This window comes from Neopsephotus bourkii, unplaced genomic scaffold (genome assembly GCF_033783945.1).
Source record: "Neopsephotus bourkii isolate Nb327-2 ecotype Australia unplaced genomic scaffold, CSIRO-AGI_Nbou_v1 NB_1780, whole genome shotgun sequence".
Taxonomy (NCBI): Eukaryota; Metazoa; Chordata; class Aves; order Psittaciformes; family Psittacidae; genus Neopsephotus; species Neopsephotus bourkii.
In genome coordinates this window covers 12566254-12579915 of record NW_026902254.1, presented here as the reverse complement: position 1 = coordinate 12579915, position 13662 = coordinate 12566254, and the positions used below count along the sequence as shown (strand labels likewise).

Genomic DNA, 13662 nt, shown 5'->3' with positions numbered 1-13662 from the left:
TTCCAATGTTAAAACCCACTTTTTACAGCTCCACATACACAATCAGAACTTCCAAAGCATTTTAAAACTTAATGTGTCTTTACAGAAAGATAGATAATAGAGAGATAAATAGATATAGACATTATCTGGAAATCATAGCCCATTCATGTTGATTTAAGTACTCTCCAGTATAAAATAAACAGTTTCTCCTTATCTTAAATGAACTACAGGGAGAAAAAAAAAATCATATAACAAACTATGGCTTATAATTTTTTAAATCATATACATAATAGGTCTAGTTAACCAACTAATTAAAAATGTCTTAACTGAAATGTAGGTGGAAGCAATCTCCCTTCCTAGTCATACCCCTTTAAAGGAAAAAATGAGTAAAACCACTATACTGACCCTAGGGTTGGTTAAGTTTTCAAAGTTAAGCAAGCAACAGTCACAGAAAACAATAAATACTTTGTTCCAATACATTTTCTACATGTCCTCCATGTCTGGCAGCACATCTGTGTGGCGCATGGCACCCACTGAGAGGGACTCCATGAGGACCCTGCCCACGCACTGCAGGTCAAGCATTTGCAGCGTTTGAGCACAGTCTGAGAGGCAGCAGCTGCCACACCAGCCTCCCTGGGAAGTGGGCTGATTTATAAACTCTGCTTTGTTGCTACTCTTGTAACACCTGTGCCCAGGTAATGGCTGTTTTCTGTGAGGGCTTATTTTGGTGCCTAAAGTGAGAGGCAAGCTCTTCTAGAAATGTGGCTTAATGCATGTTTTTACACCTGAAGTAGTAATAATTCTCCACTGTACTGAAAAGCTGTCCAGCTTTGCCAGAGTATGTTTCTGTCATGCTACCTACCCGCCAATGCACTACAGACACTGCTCTGTGCAACCAGTGCCATCCTGATGGCAGTCCAGAGCAGATGTGTTACTGCCAGATACTCCCGATGCCATTAGTGCTCCTGAGAACATCTCCCCTCCCAGATCACTGCCAACCTGCCCATTTGCTCCTCTGTTCCTGGTCTGCGCTGGCAGAGACAAGGGACTAGGGACACAATGGGGACATTGCTTAAACACCCAAACTACACAGACCCCTGACTGCCCAGTGAGGATCCTGAATATACCAGCACCATTGAAGCCTGAGCCTGAGATTCTCCCTATTCAGTAACTGTCCCATCAGGGAAATCTGAGAAGCAGCTTACCTGAGGGGCTTTTGGCTAAAATCAGACCGGTGGGGAAAGCACATCTGTGATTTTAAACCCTTGTGTTTCCAACATGACCCTTTCCTAAGAGTGGCTGTGGGTGGCATCATGCAATGCAGTAATACACGTAAAAGCGGTTCAACAACTACGAAGGGGGATATTTTGAAATACTTGTCTGCAGTGAAAAGTTGCTAAATTGCTAGAGTAGTGTGGCCATATAAAACACAGATAAAGTAAAAATAAGCAGTTCTCCCTGAAGCCTTTGGATGAGAAGGGTTTGGAATACTATTTTTTTTCTTTTTTTTTTTTTTTTTTTTTTTGGTTGGTTGGTGTTTTTTTTAAAAAGAAAGCTGTAAATAAGGGAGTGACCAAGAAAGGTGGGATGGGGTGGTTTGTATTTTGAACAAAGCCTTTTTTTTAGCGGAGTTTTCTAGCCTGGCTAGGATTTTGTACCAGCATTGCCTATTATTTGCTAGCCAAGTATTTAACAAATCAGCTCTATAGAAACTCCCTGCAAATACTTCCCATCAACATTCAGTTTCCCTGTGAATTGCAAGCAAGTTTTCCTATGTGTCTTGTGTATTTTTCAAGGTCTGGTCCCTCTGAGGGAATAGTGCTGACTAAAACTCTACTCAGTGAAGCTACCAGCCATACAGCTCTGGGATCACCTAGCAGAAGCTTATTGTAAATAGTTTGCGATCTCTTTTCCTTTGTGATACAGAGGAGCACTTTGCCTGTCCACTGCGTAAGACTCATTCTGCAATAGATGATGATCTACAGGGCATTTTGCTTTGAAAGCTCAGTGCAAGATCCTAAATCATGGACCAATGGGATGAGTAGGTTTGGCAGGGCTGAGGCCCTTGCACTGCTGGGATGGCCAGGTGTGGTTTCTGAGAGCCCAGCCAGCCAAGCCCACAGCTGGAGATGTGTCCTCATGTGTGCCATCTTCAGGCCACTGCTGAAGAGCCCTCTCAAGTCACATTTCACATCTCTGTTATCTTCCTGTAGGATAAAGATCATCTACAGCTCACAGTGATTATTTTTCCCCTCCCACCTGTTTCTTTTGCAGCAGGTGGTTGCTAAGCTTTCTGCTCCAGAGGAGGGGGCGTACCAGGTGCTGTACCAGTATTTCCTGGGGAAGCTGTTTCAACACACTTCGTAGGGATGGGTCTGAACATATTCCTGACAGCACCATGTGCTCAGCTCTTTATTGGGAATACAAAGTTTTCAAAACCTCTGCAGAAGCCCCTCTGGATCTGTACTGTTCCCCAAAGAGAGTGTTGCCATTCAGGGTGAAATACAAAATACATCTGTTGAAAGAGAACTGGACACAATTAAAACCCACTTAAGGTTCACAGAAATTTCCCCTACTGTTACCTGACCCCAACGTTTTAGTTTCGTTGTTTGACCTATGTGTTGTTAAGGCTGCTAATGCTTTGTAATCAAATTGGTGTTTCATTGAAAGTGCCTTTGGGCACACAAATCTTAGGTGCTTTTTCACTTTTAATATCCGTATCTTTTACTTTACTTGCTACCAAGCCAGTCTGAAGTTATATGGTGTCTGTACTAAATTAATGTTTGACTTTATGGTCTGTGTGCTATACAACCCAGCACCTCCTTCATTTGTAGTAAGTTAATACACAAGTGTTACATTGCCCTTGAAACCTGTGCTCTGTGACAAAGGTTGTGCACTGAGAAGAGACTGAAACACAAGTTCCCCTGGGTCACAGTCCCTCCTATCAGCACTGTGTTAATCAGAAACCCAACCCCTGGTTATCTGCGAATGTGTGGTGTGGGGAACTTTGGACCAGGTGACACAGGGGCAGACTTGGCCTCCTGAGAAGCATTTGCCTCTCTCCAAGCCCTCAGCTGTGAAAACCTCATCTCTGAGACCAGAAAGAAATTCAGTTTGGCCAGAAGCTGACCACACTTGTTTCAGGGACATGGGCAATGATACCTGCAGAGCTGACTGTGGATATAGTACTGTCTTGCTCTGTGACCTTTGGGGAAAAAAATTTATCGTAGCCTATCCTGGCCTGCTGAAGAGCCAGAGGCATCAACACTTCAGGGAAATGCTTCACAGTGGCACTTAATCCAGTTGCTCATGTTCACAGTGTGCTTTCATATGTAGCATCCTATAAAGTCCTATAAAGTGTTACCACTTTCTTACAAGAAAGAAAGGTATAAGTCATTATTTTTTGGATGATTTTCATTTAGAGGCTAATCTCTGAAAACCAGAAAAAGGTTTCACAAGCTTGTGTGAATGAAAGACTGAGTTTTCACAAGGTGGTAGCTGTGCAGAGGTATTATAGGGAGGATATTTTTTTTTCTTATTCCTTGTGCAACAATATAAAAAAAAAAAAAAGTTTGGTTTCTGTTGTATTGTATCAGCTTATCTACAAGGGCATATTTAGTGGGAGGACCCATCAAATTTTCCACTGCTCTATTTGTCCAAGGTGACATGATACAACTTTAGCTGTACCATAGTAGAGCCATCATTTTTCTGCAGTAGCTACACCTGATAGTTTTGACTGATAACTGAGTTTCCTTGCAGTCCTTTGGTCTCAGTGGGTCAATGCTACGGTTTGACTCTCTTATGCCTGTACCAGGCTAATATGCGTGCACAAGTATTAGCACCGTGGAAAAGTGAGTGTTTGTACAACCTTCCCATAATAGCCAGTGACCTTGTCTATGCTGCCAGGCAAACTAAATCTGAACTGGCTTCACAACTCAAGTACCGGTGTGCCTCCTTCCTACTTCCAAATCTCACCACTGCACTCTCAGTTTCCAACCTTGCCAAAGACCAGACCAGCACTGTCATGACATGAAACACAATGGTGGTAAAAATCTCAATCTGATCCAGATGAGTGGGCAGCGCTTCTCCAGTCTTCTGTTTAAAGTCTTTGGTGACCAAGAAACACCAAGTTGTCAAAAGCAAACCTTTTCACAGAAACGAGGTCTCTTCAACCTGAGTTTTGCTGGGAAGATCTGAAAGATCTTGAGTGGAGTCCTTATCCAAGCAGAAGGGGGAAACAGGATGGGTGGACCTCCCCTCTTGCCCACCTAATGCACCCCTCTGAGAGTAGCTCTCAACGCCAGGTGGAGCAAGACTGCTAGGAGCAGCTCCTGCTCCTGTGAGCTGGTTAGGCAGGGTCTTAAGTGCAGATAAGCTCCTTCAGATAAGACTGTTCTTTCTGCCTGGGGGTCTCAAAGGTGATAGCCACAGCTGAGACTCCAAGCAGCTCTGTGAAATAGCAGGTTGTTATTTCCACTTACAGCTGGGGGGTCAGCAAGGACTGAGAAGCTAAGGTGATGTGGCAAGTGTCTTGCCACAAGCCTGAGAAGCTGGCAGAAGATGGGTCTGTTCCTCCCTTGTGCATTCATCACATCACTCTTGCTCACAGGCTGAAGCAGATGCTGTAAAGCAGCTGAGAGGGGTTTTTATCTACAGGGCATACTAGCTGATGGCTGGGAATTAAAGTCTTATGCAAAATGCATTACCAAGTCTTGCATGTTGTCCTACAGCAGTGGGTTTATGTCTAGCAGCTGCAGGGAAGTCCATATGCCTTCTCTGCTGGTGTCAATGGCCTGTCCTACCAGGGAATCACAGGCAGCCACCATAGTGGCCTTAAATACCAAATCTGTGAGAGATTCCTCTTGTGTCTCTCCTATTCCAGGCAAAAGGAAAGTAAAATGGAGATCAGCAGGAGGGAACAACACAGCTGAAAACACCCACAGTAAATGGTGGCACCTTGGAGAGCTGAGCAGGCTCGTGTGTATTGGGTGAACTGGACACGCAGCACAGGCTGCTGCCGGCTTGCCTAGATGTTCCCATTGCTCCTCCGTGATTATACATCTGTGTCCCAGGTCCAGAAAGGGCCTCCAAGGTTAGGAGCAGCCACTGAGTCCCAGCCTCCAAGCCCTTCCCAAGCTCAGCGACTGTCCTCTTGTCCTCAGGGAGCGGCAGCGGCACCTTGTCAGTGCTGCATTCAGCTGCCAGCCCGTTTTGGCTGCCCTCTGCTTGTAATTGTTAACTTTCCTGGAACGGGAAGGCTCCAGTTAGTGCAGGTAGAGCTTTAACTCTGAGGCACTCCCGAGAAGCCAAGAGGCAGGAGCAGAGCGTCCACCTGCAAGGTAAAATGTCGCAGATTGCCTCGGTCATTTCATCTTTGTGTTTAGGCTCCTTTTGCATTATTTTATCATGCGGTTTCAGGTCTTTTTGTTGCCATTTTGAAGTTTTAGCTATGATTTGGATGACTGCTCTCTTATGACAAAGATTTATTTGGAAATTTATGTGCTCCCATAAATTAAGCATTCCCTCTCAGCTTTCAGCTAGGCACGCCTTGGCTTGCATGCAGCCTTAGAACAATACAGAGAAAGGTTATCATGACTTGCCTCCCACAAATTATCTATTAATAGCACATTTATGTACTTTTTTCCCCCCTCTGTTGCACTCTTTCCTTATGTCCCCCTCTTCGCAGGTTTCCCTTTTGTATGTGCTTTGTTTTCCCTGTGGAGGACAGGGTGGGTAGAAGAGGGGAAACCTTTTTGGCACTGCCTCTGCACCTGTGGCCCAGGCCCTGCCTTCCGCCACGGGGTGTTTGCAGGGAGGGTGGGACAGCGGATGAAACAGCCTGGTGAAACATTGACCCAAGCGAGCAGCACAGGCCACAGAGCTGCTGAGCTGCCCAGAGAGGCAGGCAGCGGGACCCAGCACCCACAGGAGCACACCGGCTTCTACCCAGGTACCGATTTCCACTTCAGTCTTCCCAGCTGTGAGAGGCAGAAGGGTGATGGTGCTTGTTTCTAAGGTTTGCCAAAAGTTTGCTCCCTAGAAGTCGGAAGAAGGGTTAGCATTGCTATTTTGCAGTTTTCTTGCATCAACTGTAGTTGACTGGGTGGTTCATCTAAAGCAGCGATTGATTAACCCATGCTTGATTGGCTGGTTGTTTTGGTTTTGTTGTATCTTCAAGCAAACAAACGGAATTAATGCACAGTTGCATTTGAACACTTTATGGTTTTCTAATAAAACTCAAACCAGCTGGCTTCTGCTCATCTTCTAACTGAAGAGAAGGAACAGGAATCAGTTTCTAATGAGAATGCATAACCAGATTATTGCAACAGGGATGTGGATAGTGACTCATGCTGAAAAATACTTGCTGATTTTTGAACGAGTTTTGCAAAAATAGGCAAAGTAACTAATTTTTTCAAGACTTTTTCCATGTTCCAAGACAATAGACACAGAAAAAATACCAGGACTGAAGTTCCTGGAATGCATATGCCGCTAAGAGATGTGAAGGTGAATAGATTCAAATAATTATTGGAATTTTAAGTTTGCTCAGTGACTGAATCTTTCTACCAGATGGTGAAAGCTCACTCATTCATGCAGGAGCCATCCTCTGTGTGTGCTTTGCTGGTATGGATGCGTCTTTATATAAGTACACACGGTGACTCCCCAGAAATGACCTTTTACATCCTAAATAACTGCCAAGTAATATTGAAAAGGGCTCAGTGTGAAGTGACTGATATGTAGTCAGTATTCACAATCTACTTACAGTATGTTTTGTGCACAAAATAAAAGTAAGAAGGGGATTTTTTCTTAATTTGTGGCTTCCGTTTTACCAGTGTTGGTTCCTGGCTGTGCTTCCTGCTAGCTTCAATCCTCCCTGAGGTGGCAGAGATTTTCTCGATGTGTTTGCTAACTGGGCTTGTACATGACGTGCTATTTATGCTTAGTGAATGCTCAGTGGCGTTAGGTGTTACTGAAGTGTGGCAACGCTTTTACTTTATTAAAAGTACTATAAGTGCAGTTTCAGTTCTTAGCAGTACTAGAACTCTTAGAACAAAGCGCAGGGAAAAAAGAATACGGGAGAACAAAGCAACTGGATCCCCACAAGTGTCTGCTTTAAAGGACTGAAATATGATTCAAGAGACATTTTGGTAAAGGCTGCACCATAGTTTCACTATTCACAGACTTACAGCATGCCCATGATTAAAACCTGTGATTTTCATTATGTGCCATGTCTGATGTGTGATTCTCACCCTCTACTCCCAGGAATGGTGGTTCCAATATTTAGCAGTATGCTAGACTGATGTAGAAGTTTCTTTTGCAGTAACTAAAGAGTCAGATCTTATCTCAGAGCTCATAGGGCCTGAATTTTAAAAAATAAATATCTAAAATGAAAGACAGTGGTGACAATGTTATCTTGTCTGCTTTCATACAAAGATAAGGTTCTAGCTGGTGACTATGAGGCAGATTATGTAGCTTAAATTGAAGAAGTAGGACTGTTGACAAAATCTGTTCAGTCTTTTGAATCCTCTTTGCACTACGGGGGACTTCTTTCAATGCCAGCCCCTTTCTGTCTCTGAATCAACAAGTCATTAACAGTATCAGATAGATTTCAGGGCAAGGGGCTTGTAAATATCTGTAAATTATAGGCAAGTTAAATTGTTTCAGTAAATAATAACATACAATTACATGCTAAAAAAATCCAGCAGGTTTCATTCCATGCACTTGATTTCCAGCACTGCTGTTTACCAAGTTTCAGTTGGTCAAACCTGTGTACATATGCTGAAAGGAACAGGGCTGCACAGGGATCACGAGGACAGCCTGCTCTGCAAAATCTTCTTCTGTATATACAAGGTGGAAAAGACCAAGAATAATGCCTAGCCAGGGCTGGTTAGAGAGTCACTAGTTAAAAAGATGTCTTCCTTCACCTTGAAAGGCAGTCCCTGTAAAATAGGCATTACTGCTAGACCTATGCAAAATAAAATATCACAGATCCCACAAATCTTCCAAATTTCCAATTTATATTTGAACCAGAAATGACCATATTAAAGGGATATATTAAAATGGGAATAATCTTTTCAAGTACTGTGGAAGAGCATGATTCTCTTAATAGAGATATTTGGATGGCCGAATATTTGAACGGCAAGAAAAGAGAAACCCTGCCAAAAAAAAAAACAACCACAACCAACTCACACAGCAAGGATTGCAGAAGAATAGCAGGGGCATGGCAAAACTCTGCTGTCTTCCCCCCAGAAAGTGCCAGAAGAGTTCCCAGCTTGGTCATGTGCACCGGGCCCTGCATGCTGAGCAGTGCCTTTGCAGAGGCAGGAGTAGCATGGGTCCCCTCTCTCCGCAGGAGGGGACAGGGCTGTCACTGAGAAGGTGCCATGAGGAGCATCCAGGCTGTGAGCTCAGTGACCTCATGAATTCAAGCACTTGTTCCAGCAGCTTTCATTTGTTTATTGTACTTGTTTGTGTAGCAGCCATTACACCACTGGTGAGATGTTGCAATCACTTTCCTTGACTCCCCCTTTGCAAAGACAACAAATCACCTGGATCACATTGGTTGCTTGGGGTCTGCTGCGCTGGACCTCTTTGTTCAAGACCATACCCTGAGTGGAGACTTTCACAGATACTATTTTTTATCCCTGACACAGCACCTGAATAACCTTATCTAGGTGTTCCTGCTCCAGCAGGGGGATTGGACTAGATGATCTTTTGAGGTCCCTTCCAATCTCTAACATACTGTGATACTGTGTGTGTGACTGCAGATACTTTGGAATTGAGACAGAAGAGCAAATGGCCCCATGGTCTCTGGCAGTCTCATTCGTTCTATGAAGATGAAGCTCCCTGCTTTTGCTTCTGGATATTGGAAAATATTTTCTGTAGCTGTCCAGTTGTAGAACACCCACACGACCTTTGTGTTACTTTGGAAGCAATTTAAAATATTTAAATGTGAAACATTAGCATTTAAGTAGTTTATTTCCTTAAGGCAGAAGTATGAATTTCACTGGGTCTATTATAGGAGTAAGAGTTTTCTGAGGGAAATTATTTACCTTTTCAGAGCCAGCTGCAGAAGCATATTTATGTGACAATAAGCTGGTTTTCCTCTTTCTGTTGCAGTGAATGAAATGATCAGGTAAAATGCAAGCCTTAAAGGACAGTGATTAGAGACAAGTAAACTTACCCTTGCTCATTTCCAGCTCAGCATAAGTTGTAGCGATGCATGGAAACACCAGCTTTTCAATTTTGCTAAAATAACACAAAGCGTTAACCTATAAATTGCAGCTGAACATGAAATATAATTTCTGCAAAATGAAGTAACTTTAATTATTTTAATTACCAAAATTATTTTATGCTGGATGAATGTATATGCAGTTCCCAGTGATGTCAATGAGAAACAAATGCTTAGATCTTGATTTAGTTTTTAGTTCTTTGCAAGGTGTACTTTCAATTAGAATATTTCTTTATGCAATTTGTTGCTTTCAGTAATAACTTTCAGAACTTTCATCTCATCAAAAGTCAGATGTCGCACAGATCAGAGTGCATTATATAGTTGATGATTAAACATACCTATCCAAAAGAATGGCAGCCTGCCCTGCCCTCCCCTCCCTGGTGCTGGGTCCCTTTACTTCCACAGTTTAACAACAGCTGTCAGTATCAAACACACTGGAAGGCAAAAATAGAAATAATAACCCATAATTTTAGCAGATCACTTTTTGTAATGGCTGACTAAACGAAGGCATGCTTCGCATTCTACAGTGTCCTGAGTCATGTGGACTTCTTCCCTGCGTCTCCCTGGTCATGAGAATGAGAAACAAAAGACAGTGAGCAAAAGTTGCAGTGCCATTTAACCCTCATATTTGGAAGGAATCAAGCTTGAGAGGTCATCAGGTTGCCTTTCTTGTATCAGGAGTATATGACTAAAACCAAAACCACGTTGTTCAAACAAAACCCTTTTGAGTATTGGGTGAAGGAAGTCACATTTTGCACTACTACGTGTTTTCCTTTCTGAAGAGCTGCAGACAACAGTCATTATTCCAGTCCTTCCTACCTCCTGCAAATATATTAGCAGACAAACACTGTGGCACTATAGCAGTGATGTGATTTCTTAGTGGTCTCCAAAAAAAATGCACATCTTGCTTGGATCTTTCCTCTGGGCAGTTTCTTAGACAGACTGTCATCTGGGATTATGCTAAGCTTTACTGAACTGAACACTTGCACCTGAAAAATTTGGGATGCTTTAAAGGGAAAATGGCTGTGTAAACATTCTGTAATGCATAGAAACAGCTTTTTCTAACCTGGCTTATGGCACTTTCATTAATGCTTCCCCCAGGCAATACTCAGGGCAGTCACTCTATCATGGAGGTCTTCCACTTGAATGGCTCCCAGAGATGCTCACATCACAGCTCTGTGTGGGCAGACAACTTTAAAAATAAAGCTGAAACTAAGGATCTGACAATAGAAAATTCATGGGTAGGCAGCTTCAGGTTGAATTTAGTATGAATACTCAGTCCATTGGTGTTAAACAGTGGAATTGATAGCTAAAATGTTCCTTCTGCAAACCCTTCTCTATCTGGTATTGTACTTATTCCTACTAATGTTATCCTTGGGAGCTACATTGCCATTATGTATTGCATATTGAAGGGGCTTCATCTGATAATGCTTACCAGTAAATGCTTTATCTGACAGGGCTATGACTGCCCAGGCCATTTAAATAGACATAATGGCAAGGAGAGCTCTGAATGGAGTTCCAGGCAAAAACAATGGTGCCTATGGACCTCTACAGGTCTCTTCAGGCACCATATCTGCATGAAAATGTAGAAAGAGTGCCTAGGATTACTGCACGGAAAGATTGTTAGGCTTGGTGTTGAGTACCATCGGTACCACTGGCAGGGAGTGGGTACAATGGAGGTTACTTGAAGTAGTACAACCTCATTTTTACTTGAAATGCCTTGTAAATCAGTATTGAAGCACAAAGCTTAGCTTGACATCCACAGTCAAGTGGGAATCTCTTAGCAAGGGGGACATTGTTTGAAACTGCAATGCTGCAAGTATAGGCATAATCACAGTGGCAGCAAAACCAGTACTGTAGGTGGTAGCATGAGACACCAAACATCTAGCAGATGAGCACCATCAATTCCAGAGCTCTCTGTGGAAAGTGAATGAAATGGGGTGGGCACTGGGGAGCCCTGCTGCCCTCTGCCATGAGGAGGAGCAATATCACAGAAAAAAACTGAGAGTGGTGTGTGAAGGGAGTGGGGGAGCCATCTGAACATTGAAGGAGCTGCCTGTCTCAGAGACTTATCACAGCCCATAGCAGATAGGGGTCATCCAGGTGGAAATACAGGACAACAGTGCTGAAGAGCAGTAAAAAGGGCCTAAGCAAGCCTGTCTTCTTGATTTCTCCATTACTTTGTCTTCCGACTTCTGAAAGACCTTATGCTTCAGTGTCCTCTGATATCCTCTATACACCAAAATACCAGAGGGGGTAGGATTTCCAGAGGCTTACAGGCAACACGCTTTTCACAATCTGGAGATAAGGGGAATCATAGAACAGTTAGGGTTGGAAAGGACCTTAAGATCATCAAGTTCCAACCCCCCTGCCATGGGCAGGGACACCTCAAACTAAACCATGCCACCCAAGGCTTCGTCCAACCTGGCCGTGAACTCTGCCAGGGATGGAGCATTCACAACCTCCCTGGACAACCTATTCCAATGCCTCACCACCCTAACAGGAAAGAATTTCTTCCTTATATCCAATCTAAACTTCCCCTGTTTAAGTTTTAACCCATTACCCCTTGTCCTGTCACTAGAGTCCCTAATGAAGAGTCCCCCTCCAGCATCCCTATAGGCCCCCTTCAGATACTGGAAGGCTGCTATGAGGTCTCCACGCAGCCTTCTCTTCTCCAGGCTGAACAGCCCCAACTTTCTCAGCCGATCTTCATATGGGAGGTGCTCCAGTCCCCTGATCATTCTTGTGGCCCTCCTCTGGACTTGTTCCAACAGTTCCATATCCTTTTTATGTTGAGGACACCAGAACTGTACACAATACTCCAAGTGAGGTCTCACAAGAGCAGAATAAAGGGGCAGGATCACCTCCTTCAGCCTGCTGGTCACGCTCCTTTTGATGCAGCCCAGGATACGGTTGGCTTTCTGGGCTGCAAGCGCACACAGAAGCTGGCTCATGTTCATTTTCTCATCGACCAGCACCCCAAAGTCCTTCTCCGCAGAGCTGCTCTGAATCTCTTCTCTGCCCAGCCTGTAGCTGTGCCTGGGATTGCTCCAACCCAGGTGTAGGACCTTGCATTTGGCATGGTTAAACTTCATGAGGTTGGCATCAGCCCACCTCACAAATGTGTCAAGGTCCCTCTGGATGGCATTCCTTCCCTCCAGCGTATCAACCGAACCACACAGCTTGGTGTCATCGGCAAACTTGCTGAGGGCGCACTCAATCCCACTGTCCATGTCAGCTATGAAGATGTTAAACAAGACCAGTCCCAACACTGATCCCTGAGGGACACCACTTGTTACTGGTCTCCAGCTGGACATTGAGCCATTGACCACAACCCTTTGTGTGCAGCCATCCAGCCAGTTCTTTATCCACCGAGTGGTCCATTCATCAAATTGATGTCTCTCCAATTTAGAGACAAGGATGTCGTGTGGGACAGTGTTGAACGCTTTGCACAAGTCCAGGTAGATGACGTCAGCTGCTCTACCCCTGTCCATCAGTTCTGTAGCCCCATCATAGAAGGCCACCAAATTGGTCAGGCAGGATTTCCCCTTAGTTGGCTGTCACCAAGCACCTTATTGTTTTTCATGTGCCTTAGCATGCCTTCCAGAAGAATCTGCTCCAAGATTTTGCCAGGCACAGAGGTGAGACTGACTGGTCTGTAATTCCCTGGGTCATCCATTTTCCCCTTCTTGAAAATGGGGGTTATATTTCCCTTTTTCCAGTCATCGGGAACTTCACCTGACTGCCATGATTTTTCAAATACGATGACCAGTGGCTTAGCAACTTCATTTGCCAGCTCCTTCAGGACCCATGGATGGATTTCATCAGGTCCCATGGACTTGTGTACTTCAGGTTTTTAAGATGGTCTCGAACCAGATCCTCTCCTACAGTGGGCCCAAGGTCTTCATTCTCACAGTCCCTGCATCTGCCTTGGATGATGTGGTCAGAGCCTTTGCCATTGAAGACCAAGGCAAAGAAGTCATTCAGAACCTCAGCCTTCTCCAAATCCTCTGTAGCCAGTTCTCCTGAGAGCTTCCTGAGGGGACCTACGTTCTCCCTAATCTGTTTTTTATTTGCTATGTACCTGTAGAATCCCTTCCTGTTACCCTTAATATCCCTAGCCAAGTTTCATTCTAACTGGGCCTAAGCTTTCCTAACCTTTTCCCTAGCTTCCCAGACAACATCCCTGTACTCTTCTGAGGCCGCCTGTCCTTGCTTCCACTTTCTAGACTTTTTTCATTAGAATTTTCCTCAGCAGCTCCTTATCCATCCAAGGAGGTCTCCTGGCCCTCCTGCTGCACTTCCTTCTAGTTGGGATGCAACACTCCTGAGCTTGTAGCAGGTGATCCTTGAATATCAACCAAAAGTCTTGGGTCCCCCTGCCCTCTAGGGCTATATCCCATGGAGCCTTACTTAGCAGGTTCCTGAAGAGGCCAAAGTCTGTTCTCTTGAAG

At 44.2% G+C, this 13662-nt stretch overlaps 1 protein-coding gene across 4 annotated transcripts in view; it reads left to right on the top strand.

Annotated features, from left to right (window-relative positions):
* Positions 1-13662, top strand: part of RBM47 (RNA binding motif protein 47) — an 80917-nt gene that overhangs the window by 29527 nt on the left and 37728 nt on the right. The window contains exons 1-2 of one of the 4 annotated variants that reach the window (XM_061379934.1): positions 5282-5318; positions 5666-5929. The exons of 2 other annotated variants lie outside the window; for them this stretch is intronic. The gene's annotated coding sequence lies outside the window, so the exon portion shown is untranslated. Of the gene's footprint in view, positions 1-5179; positions 5319-5665; positions 5930-13662 lie in introns of those variants that run through there. One more of the 4 variants, XM_061379936.1, reaches the window with a different exon arrangement.